Source organism: Lithobates pipiens, unplaced genomic scaffold (assembly GCF_037356315.1).
Source record: "Lithobates pipiens isolate NorthernLeopardFrog02 unplaced genomic scaffold, aLitPip1_a1.2 Scaffold_23, whole genome shotgun sequence".
In the NCBI taxonomy this organism is placed as follows: domain Eukaryota; kingdom Metazoa; phylum Chordata; class Amphibia; order Anura; family Ranidae; genus Lithobates; species Lithobates pipiens.
Window position 1 is genome coordinate 115,269,309 of NW_027507785.1, and position 20,022 is coordinate 115,289,330.

Here is a 20,022-nt window from a genome sequence, read left to right on the forward strand (position 1 = left end):
CATGACCCCAGAGTCGAGAGGCTGTCATGACCGGGTATAGCTTGAAGAGGGAGGAAGTCCAGGTAAACCCGGGGTTTAGGAGTATCCCTGATGCCATGGTTCTGTAAGCCAGTGGTGGCCAAAAATTGCAGCAAAGCCTGTGGAGGCTGCGGCATCCGTCACTACCAGGGGTGACAGGGCATCGTAGATGGTATAAACATCGCTATACCAATCCATGCAGTAAGGAACCTTCCGACATAGATAGGACTGCTAATGCTACGGCATCTAAATTAAGGATCTAAGCGGGGTCCTGCGTCCGTGAGAGGGAGACCAGGAGGCGTGACATAAAGATTGACCCTGAGGAATGGCCCGTATTGTAGATTTTGACCATTCGTCAGGTGGTGTCTGTGTAGAACTTGGCTGCCAGTGCTACTAACGAAAAACTGGGTAGGCCGTGAAAACCACCAAGGGCCCGGTAGATGGCCGCTTGGACGACTAGACTGGGGAATGTGCGAGGATTTTATGTGTCCCTAAAGATGGCAGACGTGATGGGCGAGTGTATGCCGTTGGCTATGGGCTGATGCCTCTAGATGCCTCGTAGTGGGGATCTTACTGTATGGGCCGTAAAGACAGATGGCTCTCCGAGTCCTGTAATGATAAGAAATGCTGAACGCTGGCTAGGTATAGCCTGACTGTGTAACAAGAAGAAGCCAGTTGCGTGTATCAACACGATCCCGGTGCAGGACGGAAGTTGAACTCAACTGTCCTAAGGGAGAGATGACAGACAGGGAACGGTGAATGGCTTGTAAGAAAAGCCACAGAAGACAAGTGGCCAATTAAGTGCTGCTGAAAACAACGTGTAGCCAGTTTGTGGGCCACTGAGAATGTGCTAGCAAAAGAATGATTGCAAGAAGTTATGCTAAGTCGTGAGCCTTGGCACGATTGCAAAAGTTGTGTTTAAACATGTGCTTGCGACAATGGCACGGGAGTTTGTCACTGGAGATGTGTTCGTAGTGACTCTGAGAAATTCGTGTTGCCGCATGTGCTTTGCGAAGACTGCAGGAGTTGTGCTTGAATGTGTGTTTGGATGCGTGCTTGCAACGATTGCAAGATGTAATGCCAAGATGCGTGCTTGCAACGATTGCAAGATGTTATGCTAGGACGCGTGCCTGCCACGATTGCAAGGAGTTACACCAGGATACGTGCTTGCCATGATTGTAAGAAGTTATGCCAGGATGCGTGCCTGCAATGATTGCTTAGCTGTTATGCCAAGATGCGTGCTTGCAACGATTGCAAGATGTAATGCTAGGATGCGTGCCTGCAACGACTGCAAGGAGTTCCCCAGGATGCGTGCTTGCCATAGTTGTAAGGAGTCATGCCAGGATAGGTGCTTGCAGCGATTGCAAAGAGTTATGCCAGGATGTGAGCCTGCAACAATTGTAAGGAGTTATGCCAGGATGCATGCCTGCAACGATAGCAAGGAGTTATGGTAGGATACATGGGTAGCCAGGTTGAAAAGACAGAAGTCCATCCAGTCCAACCACAAATCAAATAAACCAAAGTATCGCACAACCCAACATACCCAATTCTACACCCACAGCTGATCCAGAGGAAGGCAAAAAACCCCAGCAGAGCATGGCCCAATTTGCTACGGCAGGGGAAAAAATTCCTTCCTGATCCCTCGAGAGGCAATCGGATTTTTCCCTGGATCAACTTTACCTATAAACATAAGTACCCCGTTATATAATGTACATTTAGGAAAGTATCCAGGCTTTCCTAAAGCAATCTATTGAGCTAGTCAGAACTGCCTGCTAGCAATGATTGCAATAAGCTTGTGCCTGGACATCTGCTTGCAATGATTGCAAGAGTTCTATGCTTGAAAGAGTGTTTGCAATGATTGCAAGAGGTCCATGCTTGAATGCGTGTTTGCCATGATTGCAAGAGGTCTATGCTCGAATGCGTGCTTGCAACGATTGCAAGAAGTCTATGCTCGAATGCGTGTTTGCAACGATTGCAAGAAGTCTATGCTTGTATGCGTGCTTGCAACGATTGCAAGAAGTCTATGCTAGGATGCGTGCTTGCAATGATTGCAAGAAGTCTATACTTGGATGCGTGCTTGCAACGATTGCAAGAAGTCTATGCTTGGATGCGTGCTTGCAACGATTGCAAGAAGTCTATGCTTGGATATGTGCTTGCAACGATTGCAAGAAGTCTATGCTTGGATGCGTGCTTGCAACGATTGCACGAAGTCTATGCTTGGATGCGTGTTTGCAACGATTGCAAGACGTCCATGCTTGAACGCGCGCTTGCAACGACTACCAGAAGTCTGTGCCTGGAACATGTTTTGCAATGATTGCAGGGAGCGTATGCTTGGGTGCGTGCTAGCAGTGATTTGCAAGAAGTTGTTTCTTGGATGTGTATGGAATGAATCCGATATGAATCGGTCGAACAAACCGAATCTTATATGAGCTGATCGCATGAAATTAATCTGACAAAATCCGTTTTAGAGTGTATGAATTTAATCTAATATATAAGAGACTGTGGAGAGTACGGGATGAACCCGGTGCGAATCAATTTGCCGCTGGGGCGACTGGAATTGAAACGGGTTGTAGCGTGTATGAAAATGAAACTGACACGAATCTTTGTATCTATATGTAACAATCCTGATAGGAACCGATCGTAAGATGTATGAAAGGAAACCAAGATGCATTGGATTGTGCGACTATCAGGGGGAGTAGTAGTGAGGTGAAGGTTTAACGAACGAATCGAGACCCTTGGCTGAAATTCGAAGCACGAAGGATCGATCTATAGTGAGTGTCGGACTTGGAGGAATGACAGGCAAAATGCGAACGATACCTGTAATGCTGACATGACGGGTGCAACCAATGTATTGTTGGTATGAGTGGATTAGACTCAAGTGACAAGAGTGCGCAGTGAATGAGTGAAATGTTTGCTGTGACATAGGCTGATTGCGATAACCGACGTTTCAGACGAAAAGTGATGAGATGAACTGTGGAGCATGTAACGAAATGCGACCGAGCCAATTCGGAACAAAACAATTGGAGCACACCGGAACAAATCGGTGCCTCACGGATGCGACTGACTCGAATCGGGGCACGGTATATGACGGTCAAATTACTGAAATATGTGTTTATGATAGAAGCATAAGTCGATCGTGCCGCGACTGCGACTGATGAGGAACCGGACCCTGGAGTATGCACTGAAATTAGGTTAAAGCACCGGGGCAAACCGTAACGAATTGGTGCATAACGTATGCAACCGGATTCGAAACGGAGTGCGGTACGTGGCGGCGAAAATATTTTGATTGCCATGACAGAGGCACGAATCAATCATGCCGCTGTTGCGACTGACCGTTAACCATGTACGCTCTGGAGCATGTACTGAAATGTGGCTGAAATACCTGGGACGCGCCGAGACGAATTAGCGCACGATGCGACTGGATTCGTATCGGAAGCGTGATACGTAACAGTGAACCGATTTCCCATGACAGAGACATGAATCAGCGAACCGAAACCTGCAACCAACAATGAATCATGACTCTGGAGCATGTACTGAAATGAGGCCGTAACAACTGGGGCACATCGGAACGAATCGGTGCATCATAGATGCGACTAGATTCGAATCAGAGCGTGGTAGGTGACAGTGAAATGAGTGACAAAAGTTTGCCATGACAGAGGCCCGAACCGGTCGTGCCGCGATTGCGACTGACAACGAACGGGACTCTGGAGCATGTACTGAAATGAGGCCGAAAAATACCTGGGGCCGTCCGGACGAATCGATGCACGGGGATGCGACCGGATTCGAACTGAACGTACTATGTGACAATGAAATGTTTCCCATGATAGAGCTACGAATCGGAGAGGACGCAACCTGCGACCGTCAACGACCGGGCTCTAGAGCATGTACCGAAATGAGGCCAACGCAACTGGGACACGTCGATCGAACCTGCGCGTTTTGAGAAAAGCGACTGGTTTCGATTCGAACGTAATAGGTGAGGTGAAATGACTCCCATGACAGAGACCCGGGTCGTTTTAACGATGAGCGGGCTCTGGAGCATGTACCGAAATGAGGCTGAGCAAGTAGGGGCACACCAGAACGAAACGGCGCATTTAGCGGATGCGACTGGTTTCGAATCGGAGCGCCGTGCGTGACAGAAATGAGTGAAATGATGAAATGACCTACGTGAGCCAGCTATGGCAGAGGTACGAGTCGTTGTGCCGTGAGACACGACTGGCAACGATTTTGACTGTGGAATATGGTAACGAGACTATGTAACAAGTACTAAAACAGTGCAGTTTTTCCTACCAGCAATATCTACCGAAATGACGCCCGTGAAATGAAGGGCGCTGCGAAATTGGAGCGTATTGAGTGCTAACAACCGGTATCATAACGAACGATTCGATATTTCAGGTTTTAACGACACTAAAAATAGTACAGGAAGGTCAATCGAGACCCTTACCTGCGGCAGTCGAGCTGGCGACGTTGTACAGAGCCGGCGACGTTGTACAAAACGAACGGGAAAGAAAACCACGAGAGAGACGTTTTGTCCTGAATGGAAACGAAACACGAGCCGTCGGCCTAGTGACGTAGTGCCGCGCACCGGAAACCGACAAAGACCACAGGCGAGCGGGCTGGTTAAATACCCTCCGGGCTCCTCCCATAAATTCAGGCCACCATACTGGCCTTCCTACATATACATATTAACATTAACACTTGAACATATTGACATATTAACATAAAATTACAAGTATAGATTAAACAAGGTCATTTCCTTTACAACAAAAAACATTGAAAAGACTATACATTCTCTTTAAGAGGTGAAATAAACCTTTATGCCTGTAATGGAATTATAGTATACAGTTGCAACCAACAATGTCTCTTTTTAAATTTTCTATTGCCTTTTGTTTAACTGAATTACTTAAAACACTATTACAAAGCATGTTTTTTCTTCTTTGTCTCTTTTTGTTTAAAAAAAATGAGAGTTGCTTAACGAAAAATGAATGGTTCTCTTTATAGACAAAAAAAAAAAGAACACAGTGAACAAGCACAGCCCAAAATGACATGCTGGGATAATGAAAACATTGCTTGCACAAGATACTTATTGCCTCTAGAGAACATATGATCGGTAGGTTTTTTTTTTTTTTTAATTGTTTTTCATATATTAATCATACATAAAATCTGTTGAATGCTGTTACATTAGTTGAAATAATACAGCTAAATAGTATAAAAAAAGTACTATTGTTCCTAATAGAAATTGAAAATATGTTTATTATGTCAAGCAATATTTCTCCAGTATTTACACATATTATACAACAGGCCAAGATGCTGCGAGTCACGTCCTTGTAAAGGAGAGAAAGCCAGGTGTTAAAGTAAGTTAGAAAAAGGAATTTTATGAAATATATGGTAGGCTGCAGACAAATTAAAAAAAATGGAGGTCTGTGGGCGTGCATGCCCATTCGCTAGTGGGGGAGCCAACCAGCAGGTCCAGCGGACTAGATGTCCACTGGCCACCCGTGATCACTCCAGAGAGAGGCAGAACGGGATCTGCCAGTGTAAGCAAACAGATCCCCATTCTGTCAGGCGAGTAGAGTGAGATTGTCTATTCCTAGTGATTAGAAACAGCGATCTCTCCTCCTCCAGTCAGCCCAGCACCCATACAGTTAGAAACACCTCCCAGGGAACACATTTAACCCCTTGATCCCCACTAGTGTTAACCGCTTCCCTGCCAGTGTCATTTATACAGTAATCAGTGCATTTTTATAGCACTGATCGCTGTATAAGTGTCACTGGTCCCAAAAAAGGGTCAAATGTGTCTGATCAGCCTGATGCAATGTCACAGTCCCGCTAAAAATTGCAAATCACCGCCATTACTAGTAAAAAAAAATAATGATAAAAATACCATAAAGCTATCCCCTATTTTGTAAACACGATAATTTTTGCGCAAATCAATCAGCATACGCTGATTGTGGGGTTTTTTTACTAAAAATTTGTAGCAGAATACATATTGACCTAAATTGAGGAACACATTTGTTTTTTTTGCTTGGGATATTTATTATAGCAAAATATAAAAAATATTGTTTTTTTTCAAAATTATTGCTCTTTTTTTTTGTTTATAGCGCAAAAAATAAATACTGCAGAGGTTATCAAATACCCCCAAAAGAAAGCTCTATTTGTGGGGAAAAAAGGACATCAATTTCTCTTGGGTACAACGTCGCACAACTGCACAAATGTCAGTTAAAGCGACAGTGCTGTATCGCAAAAAATTGTCTGGTCAGGAAGTGGGTAAAGCCTTCCGGGGCTAAAGTGGTTAAAAAGGATTTAAAAAATGATATGTTTAATTGAGCAAATAGTAAGTATTAGAGATGGGCCAAATGACTCCATATTTGGGGGAACTTTCAAACATCACAAACTTTCGGAACCGAATAACGAACCCCATTAAGGTCAATAAGACCCAAACTGGAAAAATCAAAAGTGCCAATATTGAAGACTAATATCCAAGTAATTTGGGCATAAAATGGGTATGGGGATCTGGGGGATACGTATCAATGAATTTTTTTTTTCAAAAAGCATAATTTTTAAATGAGCAGTGATTTACTGCTGCTTAAACCATAAAAATGAGAAATAACAATCAAAATGAAAAATTCCTTCACGTATAGTGCCTGTACATACACAGAGGGTCGCCCTGGGACTTTGATTGAGGGGGTCACAGTAGGCCAAAATAACAGCAGTAAATACAGTAAAACCATTTTTTCAAGAAGTAATGTACATACATGCATGTTGGTAGACAGTAGCATAGCCAATAAAATATTGCACATGATAAAAGTAACATTGGTACATGTAGATATCATACAGTAGGCCAGCCATTCTCAACCAGGGATCCGTGGAACCCTTGGGATACTCCAGAGGCTGCTAGGAGTTCCTTGAGCTGTGGCTGATGAACCACCTATTTGATGATGCCCACAGAGTTCAATGTTCAGCACCACTTGGCAAAGCCAGCACCATGACACCAAATATCTTTTTAGCTGTCTTTAAGGGTGGCATTCTGAACACCACTTTAAGGGGGGACATTCTTCCTATTGACCACCAATATCAGGAACATTGTTCCTATTGAGCCCTGGTGATTTGGTTTTAGTAAGGGTTCCTCGACACATGAAAATTATTTTATGGGGTTCCTCTAGGGTTAAAAGGTTGAGAAACCCTGCAGTTGGTAAAGGCCTCAAAGTAACTGATGCGTTTCACAAGACCTAGCTCACTTCCTCAGGGGTGGATGCATGTGTGATATATCTAAATTGAACACAAAGATATATGTGGCACAGTGATAGATATTGAACCAAATGGTGAAAGGGGCTTAGGGGTATGGAACCCCATACTCACCAATATGCAGAGCCAAAGTGCCAAATTGCTATATCCCAAAAGACGGCAGCAACAAATGTATGGCATGGGAGCTGAGGGGGAGAGATCAACCAAAACCATCACCAGGGGACAAATGGAGGACAGACATGGCATGGGTGGGAGTGTTTAACCCTGAAGTTCTGACATAGTTAATTTGTAAATGTCAGCTGTAACATAAATATTGATGAATCAATAATGTTGATTACACAAAATGGACATACAAATTGTATAATTGTGTATATAGATATATATATGTATTTGCACCAACCTAACGATGGAGCAGGACATGGAGGCCCAAGGGTAGATATGAGAGAATATGGGAAGTGCAGAAACAAAACAAAAGTAATATCTGGGAGAACAATCCCTAGAGCAAAAGGAAAGGGACAGTTACAATATGTGCAAACAAAATATGTATATATGTATAAGAGAGACCCAATGTCAGGCAAAAAAGTGCTAGAGTATAAGAGATAAGTATATCTGTGGAGGATAATGGCTGCCAACGGCAGAATCAGCTGTCTCAAGTGGAGTGAAAAACAAGAAATGAGGAAATCACAGCCATATCCGCTCTCCAATTTGTATCCCCGGAAGAGCATGATGACGCCATAGCTTCAGCCACCAAGTGGGGGTGCGCATGTGCAGACACCCCACGGCAATCCTGGATGACACACTACACCCAAATGGGATGACGTCATAGCATGGACGTCACCCGATGGGTGTAGTAACATGGCGCTGATATACAGATGGCTTCACCCATCTGCAGGAGATGTGTGAACCTCCCTTGTAAACATATAGCAGTTCCCAAACCAAAACAAAATGCTGCTGGCACCAAAGGGAATGCATGAGGGACCATGGCAAACATAATAATGACTGGTCAGGACAATAATTGGGGTTGAAACAAGTATGTGGGTAAATTAAATGTTATATAATGTGGCCAAGGGCGGAAACAGACCAGTTTGGGCTAATTGGGTGTCTTCCACCCGGGTTCAATGCAGAAAAGAGGAAAGGTTTGGTGTCGCCAGTGATACACCTCCATCCCGATACATAGCAAATACATTGAGGGTCGCCCTGGGAATTTGAGTTAGGTGGTCACAGAAGGCCAAAATAACCACAAAGCTAGGTAGCTTAGACAGTTTTTCAGAGATTCCAGATTCAGAAAGCACTTAATCAGTGGCATCAGCATTAGGGGCTTGATAGCTGCTGCTAATCCAGGACTGATTCATTTTGATAAATGTCAGCTGGTCCGTGGAGTTTATGGACAGACGCACTTTCTTATCTGTCACAAAACCTCCAGAAGCACTGAATAACCGTTTGGAAATCACGCTGGATGCAGGACAGCTCTGTTGCTCAATTGCATACTGGGCAAGTTCTGGCAAGTGGTCTATTCTCATGACCCAGTAACCCAGTAGATCAACAACTGGAAAGCTCTCCATATCTTTTTTGCTTGCAGCAATGCCAGGCTGCTGCAAGCAAAGCCAACAGAATATTGGCATGCATTAAAAAGGGATTAACTCCAGAGATAAAACTATAATTCTCCCACGCTACAAGACTCTGGTCCTGCCGCACCTGGAGTATGCCGTCCAGTTCTCAGGAAGGATGTTTTGGAACTGGAGAGGGTCCAGAGAAGGGCAACAAAGCTAATTAAGGGACTGAAGGACCTTTGTTATGAAGAAAGATTACGAGCACTGAACTTATTCTATCTGGAGAAGAGATGCTTGAGAGGGGATATGATTTCAATGTACAAATACCCATACCATTCACTAAAATTAGAAGAAAAGCGATTTAAGGGTTCTTTATAGTAAGAGCACTAAGGATGTGGAATTCTCTTCCACAAGCAGTGGTTTCAGCAGGGAGCATAGATGAATTCAAAAAACTATTAGATAGGCACATGAACGACCACAACACACGGGATATACAATGTAATATTAACATACAGTGCCTTGCGAAAGTATTCGGCCCCCTTGAACTTTTCAACCTTTTGCCACATTTCAGGCTTCAAACATAAAGATATAAAATTTGAATTTTTTGTGAAGAATCACCAACAAGTGGGACACAATTGTGAAGTGGAACGAAATCTATTGGATATTTTAAACTTTTTTAGCAAATAAAAAACTGAAAAGTGGTGCGTGCAAAATTAGTCGGCCCCTTTACTTTCAGTGCAGCAAACTCACTCCAGAAGTTCAGTGAGGATCTCTGAATGATCCAATGTTGTCCTAAATGACTGATGGTGATAAATAGAATCCACCTGTGTGTAATCAAGTCTCTGTATGAATGCACCTGCGCTGTGATAGTCTCAGGGTTCTGTTGAAAGCGCAGAGAGCATCATGAAGACCAAGGAACACACCAGGCAGGTCCGTAATACTGTTGTGGAGAAGTTTAAAGCCGGATTTGGATAAAAAAAGATTTCCCAAGCTTTAAACATCCCAAGGAGCACTGTGCAAGCGATCATTTTGAAATGGAAGGAGTATCAGACCACTGCAAATCTACCAAGACCTGGCCGTCCCTCTAAACTTTCAGCTCAGACAAGGAGAAGACTGATCAGAGATGCAGCCAAGAGGCCCATGATCACTCTGAATGAACTGCAGAGAACTACAGCTGAGGTGGGAGAGTCTGTCCATAGGACAACAATCAGTCGTACACTGCACAAATCTGGCCTTTATGGAAGAGTGGCAAGAAGAAAGCCATTTCTCAAAGATATCCATAAAAAGTCTTGTCTAAAGTTTGCCACAAGCCACCTGGGAGACACCCCAAACATGTGGAAGAAGGTGCTCTGGTCAGATGAAACCAAAATCGAACTTTTTGCCCACAATGCAAAACGATATGTTTGGCATAAAAGCAACACAGCTCATCACCCTCAACACACCATCCCCACTGTCAAACATGGTGGTGGCAGCATCATGGTTTGGGCCTGCTTTTCTTCAGCAGGGACAGGGAAGATGGTTAAAATTGAGGGGAAGATGGATGCAGCCAAATACAGGACCATTCTGGATGAAAACCTGTTGGAGTCTGCAAAAGACCTGAAACTGAGACGGAGATTTATCTTCCAACAAGACAATGATCCCAAACATACAGCAAAATCTACAAAGGAATAGTTCACAAATAAACATATCCAGGTGTTAGAATGGCCAAGTCAAAGTCCAGACCTGAATCCAATTGAGAATCTGTGGAAAGAGCTGAAAACTGCTGTTCACAAACGCTCTCCATCCAACCTCACTGAGCTCGAGCTGTTTTGCAAGGAAGAATGGGCAAGAATTTCAGTCTCTCGATGTGCAAAACTGATAGAGACATACCCCAAGCGACTTGCAGCTGTAATCGCAGCAAAAGGTGGCTCTACAAAGTATAAACGCAAGGGGGCCGAATAATTTTGCACGCCCCACTTTTCATTTTTTTATTAGTTAAAAAAGTTTCAAAAATCCAATAGATTTCGTTCCACTTTGTTCCAGTTCCCTGGTGATTCTTCACAAAAAATAAACATTTTATATCTTTATGTTTGAAGCCTGAAATGTGGCAAAAGGTTGAAAAGTTCAAGGGGGCCGAATACTTTCGCAAGGCACTGTAAAAGCACACACACAGGTTGGACTTGATGGACTTGTGTCTTTTTTTAACCTCACCAACTATTTAACTATGTGGATAATCTCCCACCATATGATGGGATGTGAAAGCTGACAGCCCTGGGCGCCAAGGACTTAACATTTTTTGTAATGCATCACTAAGGCAGCCCCCTTCTCCACCACTCCTCTTTTGACCAACATAAGCCTCAAAGCTACTTTTACACCAGACTGTAACCTACCAGTTAGTCAGATCAGAGTCTGAAAAGTCATTACATAAACTCCTCTTAAAGGTGTCCTCAAGAGATTTCATCTTCTGCTTCCTCTTTGGGGATGGCATGAGTTCAGAGACTTTTCCTTTGTAACGGTGGTTAAGGAGGGTTGCACCACAAAATTGAGTACATGTGCCAGGCATGGCACATGTATCAACTTTCCCTCTCTGAGGTTTGTGTCATTATCGCACACCAGCATTTCTGGCTCCAGCTGGCGTGGCGTGAACCACCTCAGGGCCTGCCCATGCAGAGCTGCAAGAATCTTTGCTTCAGTGTGGTTCCTGTTCCCTAGACAGACTGGCTGAAGCACTGCATGGCACCTTTTAGCCTGACTCATTGAATAGCCCCTTGAACGCTTGGGGGTCATAGGACAATTCAGCAGAGGAGGGCATGGAGGAGGAGAAGGGGGTGGAACTGACAAATCTCACATCATCACCGCTAGCTGTATGAAGACATGGCAGCACAACAAGCTGCAGCACTGAATCCTGTCCTGCATGTGGAAAAGTATGTGTAGCTCTCAGACATGTAACCTCATAAATAGGAACATAACAACAATTTAAAAAGTGAGAAGATTGAATGCAAATGTGAACAAATACTCAAACAATAATAGTAATCAAAAATTATACACAGAATTGTGAAATCACAAAGGAGAAGTGAAAACACTGGTGGTGTTAATAGGACCAAATGGGAAAGAATAGTCCATATATGAAATACATGGGAAAGTTCTTTGAGGCCTCCCTTCCAAAAAGACTTGACTGGAGTGTAATTCCAATTGTATGATGAATGTGCCAATCAACCTTTGGCAGAGATAAACATACAATAAGGTACTCTTACCAGCTCAGGTGGACACAGGTACCATATGGCAGTGGGTCAAAAAGGGCTTATAATCCTCCTGCTGGTATCACTTAGGGTGCATTGGTGGGCAGCTCCAAGTCCCGGGTTTGTGAAAGTCCACACAGAACCGTCAAGCAGCAGCCAAGGATATCCCAGATGCATCCAGGTATGAATGGAAGCGCAATGATCAAAGATGGAGTAATGCGAAGTGGAAGGAGAAAAAAGAAAAAAGCTCAATATGGTGCAGATCAACCAATAATGGTTTATTGGGCTTAAAAACACCTTTTTTGCAAGATATACAATATAGTTGATCAAAAAACGAAATAAAATGAAATAAAAGAAATGTGGGGTCACAAATGTGCAAGTCCGACGTGTTTCGACACAAGGGGTCTTCAACTGGGGCATCCTTCCGAGTTGCAAGCAGAGTTACCCAGTGTGCTCTGAACAAAATATATCATCCCTGACCATGCTTGCTGGAACACGAGTCAGCAGTAACGTGGACCTTGCAGCTGACTGCCTTGCCCAACAATGCCACAACATTGCCTTCCACGTGATGGTAGAGAGCTGGAAAAGCCTTACATAAAAAGAAATAGCAACTGGGCACCTACCCTTTAGAATTTAGACGCTGGGCAGGGGGGTGGCAGTGACTGTATTTTTTTTCCACTGCAGCAGATGGGGAAGAGCATCTTGCCTGCTATAGTCTACAGCTGGTGGTGTGCTACTTGCAGACATGCTGCAAGGACCTGGGACACCCTGTCAGTGGAGGCTGCTGAGAGGTCACGAGGTAGCCTGGAAAGGTGAGGAGTGAGGAGGAACAGAATTGCACCCCTTTTGTGTGGCTTTCAGGTGCTCTTGCCAATGGGCAAAGTGGTGGGAGGTTAAATGCCTTGTCAAGCATGTGGTACCCAAATGGTGGGTGTTTTTGCAATGCTTGATGTGCTTGAGGCAAAGTTTGCAAACTGTAATAGTTCGATCAGCTGCGCATGTACTGAAAAAGGCCCAAACAACTGAGCTGTAGAAAGACCGGGAGATAACAGGTCCCAGGGTTGGACTGGGACAAAAATTTGGCCCTGGACTTCATCATGACCAGCCCACTTTAATTTTGAGTGTCTCCATCAGCACTTCCCCTTACATCAGAGTGTCCACCCTCTCCTCCCCCTCCCACGTGTACTCAATTTTGAACGCAGCTTCTCGTTCCTCTCTCCAGTCATGTGATAAGGGCAGAGAGGATGGAGCGTTTGCCAACTGTCTATCTCCCCCTGCAGGCTGAAGGGAGCAGAAGGCCTAATGCTCTCTCCAGCAAGTTATGGCAGCTGCTCCACATAACAGGAGTGAAATCGCGATCACTCACTGTCAGAGAGCAGCGGCTCCAGGACTGCACCTGACCGGCCCACTGAGCCATCGGCCCACCGGGAAACTCCCTGTAGTTCCTATGGCCAGTACATGCCTGACAGGTCCACAATCTGAAGGAATAGGGTGGCTGCTCTCTACTCTTCCATGATGGCTGTTTTTTCGGGTTGTGCCTTACCCTCACTTTTCTCCTACACTCAAACTGCACTATCACCAGATTCACATTAACTGATCTACATTGACAATAGAATCACAATAGTACAATATAACACACTAACTTGCTAGTAGCACTGAACAGAGCCCTGTTCTATCTCTCTCCACGCCAGTATCACACTGCATATGGCTGCTATGGGAAAAAGGTTTTTATAGTGTGGGGTGGGACTAAGAGCCATGAGCCATGACTGGATAGAGTCATCATTTCTTTCTCCATTTATGGCTCTGACAGTGCTCTGTGCCCTCTATGCAGCGGCGCAGTGTATTGTGGTCATGCAGCAGGCCGAACAAACGGTCAAATGTCCCGATAATTTGGGTATTCATCAAACATCCAACTGTTCTTCCAAATCTAGTAAGAATTTGCAGTGAGATTGGCAAACAGCCAGAAAGTGAGGGTATTTCTAAAGTTTCAGCACTGTCACCATGCAAGAGGCAGTAGTAAATCTTTCAATGTTCAGGTACAAATTGTGTTAATTCCTCTGTTTTCCTGTTGTGTCTCCAGGACAGGCGGCACATGAATATCTCTCCAGCAATAGAAAAATAACCTGATAGGGATTTGAACCCTTTTCCCCTATTTGTTTTTTTGGAATAGAGTTGGGAAAGGTTGCAATGGGTTTTCATTGCTGTCTAATATTATTGGAGTGTTTTCACTCACTTTGTGTCCCAGGGACACCATCTTCCTAAAGTGGGGCAAAATCCCAACTTTGATAGCTGTCACTAGAATATAGGTCTTCTTAGATTTCATTTCTCCTTCTATTGCAAGGAAACTGTGAAATAATAAATAATAATTTCCTTTCATTTTCTGCCCAAAGGACAAAGACCATAAGGATAAAAAGTGAGTGTGAATCTCCCAAACAAGGATCACAGGCAGTATTACAAATCTGAAAGACATTCTAATTTAGTGATGGCCAACTGGAAAATTATAGAACGCCTCAAGTGTGGCTGCTGACACCTCCAAAGGGCAGCACAACAGCAGTGCATTTTTCCGTATACACACACACACACACACACACACACACATTGTTGGTCAGTGATATTTAACCCCCCGAATTGTGGATTGGCAGTGAAAAGTACCCCCTGACAGCTGGACTGACAGCTAAAGTTAACTCCCCTCCTCCCTCTGCATTGTGGACTGGCAGTAAGAGTTATCCTCCCTCCAGCCAATGTATTGTGGACTGGCAATGAAAGTTTGCCCCCATCACTTACCCATCACATTCTCCTGCACCGCTCTCTCTCTCTCTCTCTGTCCCCCCAGGCTGAGAATTTGCTTGCACTGTGGGAAAAGTTAAGTCTGCACCCACAGTACAGTCTCTCTCATTCATTGCCGGGTGCTGGAACACAGAGCATGTTCCAGCACCCAGCACCCCACTGCCACTCTGCTTTCTTTATGGTGCCCAATAACCCGCTGGCCGCACACAGATGGACCGTGGACTGCATGCGGCCCATGAGCTGAGTTGTTGGCACCAGGATTCTAACTCTTCCTGTTTCTATCCAAATACTAGGAGTAATATATAACTACAAATCAAGTAGTCCTATTAGTAAATTTGTCACGGGTCAAGTGCAAGCCTGGCATGAGAAGGGAACCTACTTTCTTTATAAAAGCTAGGAGAATCTAGGAGAAAAGGAGAGAGGAAAGATTGCCCTGGAGACTGACCTGCCTACTGGCATAGTCTTTCAAGTGGTCTCTTGCCTTATAGTCATTCCCTGTCCCATGTGCACCTTCCATGTCTTGCTAATGTTGGTGGGACCTGCTGCTCCACTTCTAGCCCTAAATAATCTGCCAAAATGCAAACAGTTAAAGATTATGCTCAGTCTACACATACCAATCTTAGGCCTCATGCTGCTTATGGCTTCAGACGTTTTTTTCTACAGTCAATAAACTCTCCAGCATGTTATCCTATGTGTCCATGCACATATAAGCTGTTATAAACTGTTTTTGGCTGGGGTGTTTTTAGGCTGTAAAAAAATCCCAAAACTAGTGGGTTCTGAGAGGAGTTTTTCAGCTATAAAAACAATTTAACATCAAAGAGCGCTGATAAATGCTAAAAAATGCAGCTCACCTGAGTTTTTTAAGGCTTGTATCCCTTACTAATAGCAGAGAGGTGGTTTCTGTCTAAAAAAAAAAAAAAAACCCCGCTAAAAAAACACTATTGCACAAACGCTGAAAAATGCAAAAAAATTCACTACAAAGCTACTGGTGTTTTATAAGGTTTTTAGAACGTCCAGTGTGCATACTATTGGGATTTTCAGAATCTTTAACTGTTTGCATATACTAAAAGCTCTGATTTCAGCTGTACTACTCTGATTCAATTTAAATAAACCAGTGGCACTATCTATGATTAATCACCATTATTGTGGAATGGAGGAAGTATGACTGTGACTTGCATCACATTTAAGGACATTGAAGGCCTCTGCCAAGGGTTTAAATTAATTGAAGCTGAATTTGGGATGTATTCTGTTTAGGCACATTTGGATTTTTTGCAAAACTGGAGTGGTCTGAGGTTACTTTACTGTTTTGATACACTGTATAATATCAGCGACGAACCATCCCATAGACCTGCAGCTGGATATAAAGCAACTGCATACTAATGGGCTGCTAAAATCGACTGTAAAAGGCAAAACTCTGGGCAACAGCTTTTATTGGTTGCACTAGATGGACTTGTGTCTTTTTTCAACCTGACTAACTATGTATGTAACAGCTAAATATGCAGCTGACATACTTATTGTGAGGCAATACTATTATACCTGCTAAATGATATGTGTGACAGACCCAACTGGTACAGGGGCTTTTAGAGGGGACTGCAGGCTAGCCTCTTGCAAACTGACTATGGGCCTTGGAGTTTGAGGGTGCTCTATTCTTTGGGAGGCGTGTGCCTGGAGGGAACTTTGGAGTAGTTTTACTTTGGATTCAAGTCTGTGTCTGAAAGACACAGATTCTGAAAACTGGAGGACCCGGATACAGATTTGAAACCTCTATGCCTAAACCAGCATGGACTGCTACAACCCCTCCTAGACTCAGAGCAGATGTTAATATAATCAGCTCAAAACAACCTAATGCTTGTGTCTCCTACTATAATCTCTTTATTAAGGTGTTATCTGTTTATTGTTAAGTGTGTCTCTCTTATTGTGTGCCTCCTATTTGTGAATTCCCATTGTTAAAGAGGAAGTAAACCCTGATGGGTTTACTTCCTCTTTTTTTCCCTGCAAAGGTAAAGCATAATGGACTACCATGCATCGCATAGTAGCTCATTATGTGTCACTTACCTGACACAGTAGCCAGCGAAGTCGCCGCTGATCCCTGTAGTCCGCCGCATCCATCTTGCTGGTGGCGTCTCGCAGCTCCGACCAATGACAGCGGCGAAGCCGCGATGACGTCACTCCCGCGCATGCGCACGGGAGTCGCGTCTCGCAGCTCCGCCTCTGCCATTCGGCGAAGCCGCGATGACGTCACTCCCGCGCATGCGCACGGGAGTCGACAAATTAGGCAAATCCATTCTTGGATTTGCCGCATTTAGTGCGCCTGCGCGCCGCTGTCTACGGCGCATGCGCCGTAGACAGCGGTGCCCATTTTCGGGCAAATATCTCCTACACCATATAGGTTTAGGAGATATTGCTTGGACCTACAGGTAAGCCTTAATCTAGGCTTACCTGTAGGTCAAAGTGGTTTAAAGGGGTTTACTTCCTCTTTAATTGAATTATTTAAGTCACCTATTGTTTCTTTCTGTTTGGTAATCCTCTTGGAGGTTCCTACATGATGGGATTAGGCTTGTGTCAACTTTACCTCATTATCTAACCATTGTGTGATGTTTTGGGTAATATTTGGTTTTGTTGTTCATGTGGTGACTGCTCTACTTTTGAGATGTGTGAGAGGCGGTCACACTCTCCTGTCATGAAAATTGGATACGGGGAAACCCATGTCCAATTCGCAATAGTGTGAACCCAGCCTAACACTTTAAAGCTGGCCCCAGCAGCAGCTTATACTTACCTTCCCATTGCTCCCCCATTGGTCTGCTGTTGGAAGCAAGGCAAATAAGCCCTATGTAGGCACAAGGCAATGCTAGTCAGATCTTACATAGGACTGAGGGCTGTCTACCTGGACAATTGGACACAGTGGGAGGCAATCAGCAGGTCCGGGCACCTGTAATGGCTGGCGGCCACCCACGATCGCTCTCCGGAGAGACAGAAGGATGGTCTGCCTATGTAAACAAGGCAGATCGTCCTTCTGTTAGACAGAAAGAGAGTCATCTGTGATTCCTGCTAATCAAGAACACAGATGTCTCTCTTCCTCGAGTGCATCCATCCCCCACATAGTAAGAAAATACCCCCAGGGAACACAGTTAACCCTTTGATAACCCTTTGATTGCCCCTGATGTTAACCTCTTCCCTGCTAGTGTCATTTATACAGTGTCAGTGCATTTTTTTTAGCACTGATCGCTGTATTGGTGTCACTGATCTCCAAAAAGTGTCACTAAGGGGATTATTTAATAAAGGCAAATCCACTTTGCACTACAAGTGCAAACTACAAGTGCAAAGTGCACTTTGCACTTGTAGTTTGCACTTGTAGTGTAAAGTGGATTTGCCTTTCGTAAATAACCCCCTAAGTGTTTGTCTGCCGCAATGTTGCAGTCCTGCTAAAAATCGCTGATCGCCACCATTACTAGTAAAAACATAAAAAAAATAAAAAGTCCCTAAATCTATTCCATAGTTTTTAAAAGCTATAACTTTTTCGCAAACCAATAAATATGTATGCTTTTTTTTATATTTTTTCCCAAAAATATGTAGCAGAATACAAATTGGCCTAAATTGATGAATAAATTAGATTTACCAGGGAGAGGGTCTTTTCATGGGGCTTTGGGGAAAACATTAAAAATACACAAATCCTTTAAATAACATGCTTGTGTGATGCCTTTAAACTATATGTGGTGTTATGGAACAGTATAGTTTTCACGAACAGTCTCAATGACAGCAAACACTGGCAGAAAGTATTTGGCCGTGGAATTGTTTTTTTGTTTTCTTTTACAATTAGCCAGGTATACTTACAGCAGCAGTATCCCAATCTGACTCATTTTAGTTCCCCCCATCACTTAGCTAACTCCAGCGCTGTGCCCAGCTACATGTCTTCTCTTCCATCCCCCTGCTTTCACGGGACTGTTGTATAACAGATGTGATATCACTTAAATAGCTTTAACCCCAACCCTTTACCTTTTCTTATTAGCTTGAGACCACACCAAAGGTTGGAGTAACAAAAGGCCATAGCAGCCAACTTTATTTTAAGAAATAAATTAACATAAAACTATAAACATATCAAATATATAACTTCTGACCATAACTATCTCCATGGCGTTGGTCTGTGCAGGTAACTCGTACCCATCAATATCAATAACCATGTTGCACCGCGGTCCCTTTCAAAGTGCATCAATAGGCCTCAAGCCGACAAGCTGGCTCAAAGACAACCATGACTGCAGTGCCCCATGAATACTTTCCGTCTAACCTCCATTATCTGGAAACCACCATCGGGACCCCTATCAGTGACAGTTCCCAAAATCTGTCTTCTGACATATATCTCCTTCTCCTGCACGACAAAATCTTCTTCACCGAGACAGTCAAATACAAAGATAACATGCAAACAGCAGCGACCAATACCTTACCAGCTAAATTACATATAAAAAAAGGGCGGGTGGGCAGGAACGTCTCCCCGCGTTCTGTTGTCTCACAGTGCGCAAAGGAGACCTAGGTCACTTCCCCCTGCCCCTCCCCTTAGGCTCAATACCTCCCATCTCTAACTTCCTATTCCCTGTTAACCCCATCATGTCCGCCCTCTGCTGACTACATTACATGTATTGCTGCGGGCTTTCTGGCTTTGCTGAGAGCAGTGGGAGCCATTGGTTCCTGCTGCTGTCAATCCAATCTTGTGAGGAGAGAACAAGGGGCGGGGCCAAGTCATGCTGTGTGTGTCAATGGATGCTCAGAGCACAGCTTAGGAGCAAGCCCGAGTGTATACCCTAAGTAAGCGTCTTACTATGGGGGCACACACAGAAGAGGAGGAGCAGAGTTTGCATTCAGGGGAGATAAGGGACCACTCTGTGCAATAACAGTGCCCACAGCAGGTAAGTATAAACCTCTTTTTTTATTTTAATAAAAAAATAAGGGTTTACACTTTAACCAGTTGCCGACCGCCGCACGACGATGTACGTCGACAGAATGGCACGGGCAGGCATATGGGCGTACATGTACGTCCCTGCCTTCCCGCGGGTGGGGGGCCCGATCGGTGCCAGCGGCGGTCGGAATCCGTTCAGGAGCGATCCGGGATGAGGGGGCGGCCATTCGTTCATGGCCACCCCCTCGCGATCGCTCCTGACGAATGGAAGTGCAGCGTGACATCACTTCCTCTCCTGTAATGTAAACACAGGCAGAGG

At 44.3% G+C, this 20,022-nt stretch overlaps 1 protein-coding gene across 2 annotated transcripts in view; it reads left to right on the forward strand.

The window, feature by feature from the left end:
* The window catches only part of ELFN2 (extracellular leucine rich repeat and fibronectin type III domain containing 2), a 219,404-nt gene that overhangs the window by 170,478 nt on the left and 28,904 nt on the right, over positions 1-20,022 (forward strand). For both annotated transcript variants that reach the window (XM_077452241.1, XM_077452242.1), the window contains one exon: positions 5,017-5,125. The gene's annotated coding sequence lies outside the window, so the exon portion shown is untranslated. The remainder of the gene's footprint in view (positions 1-5,016; positions 5,126-20,022) is intronic.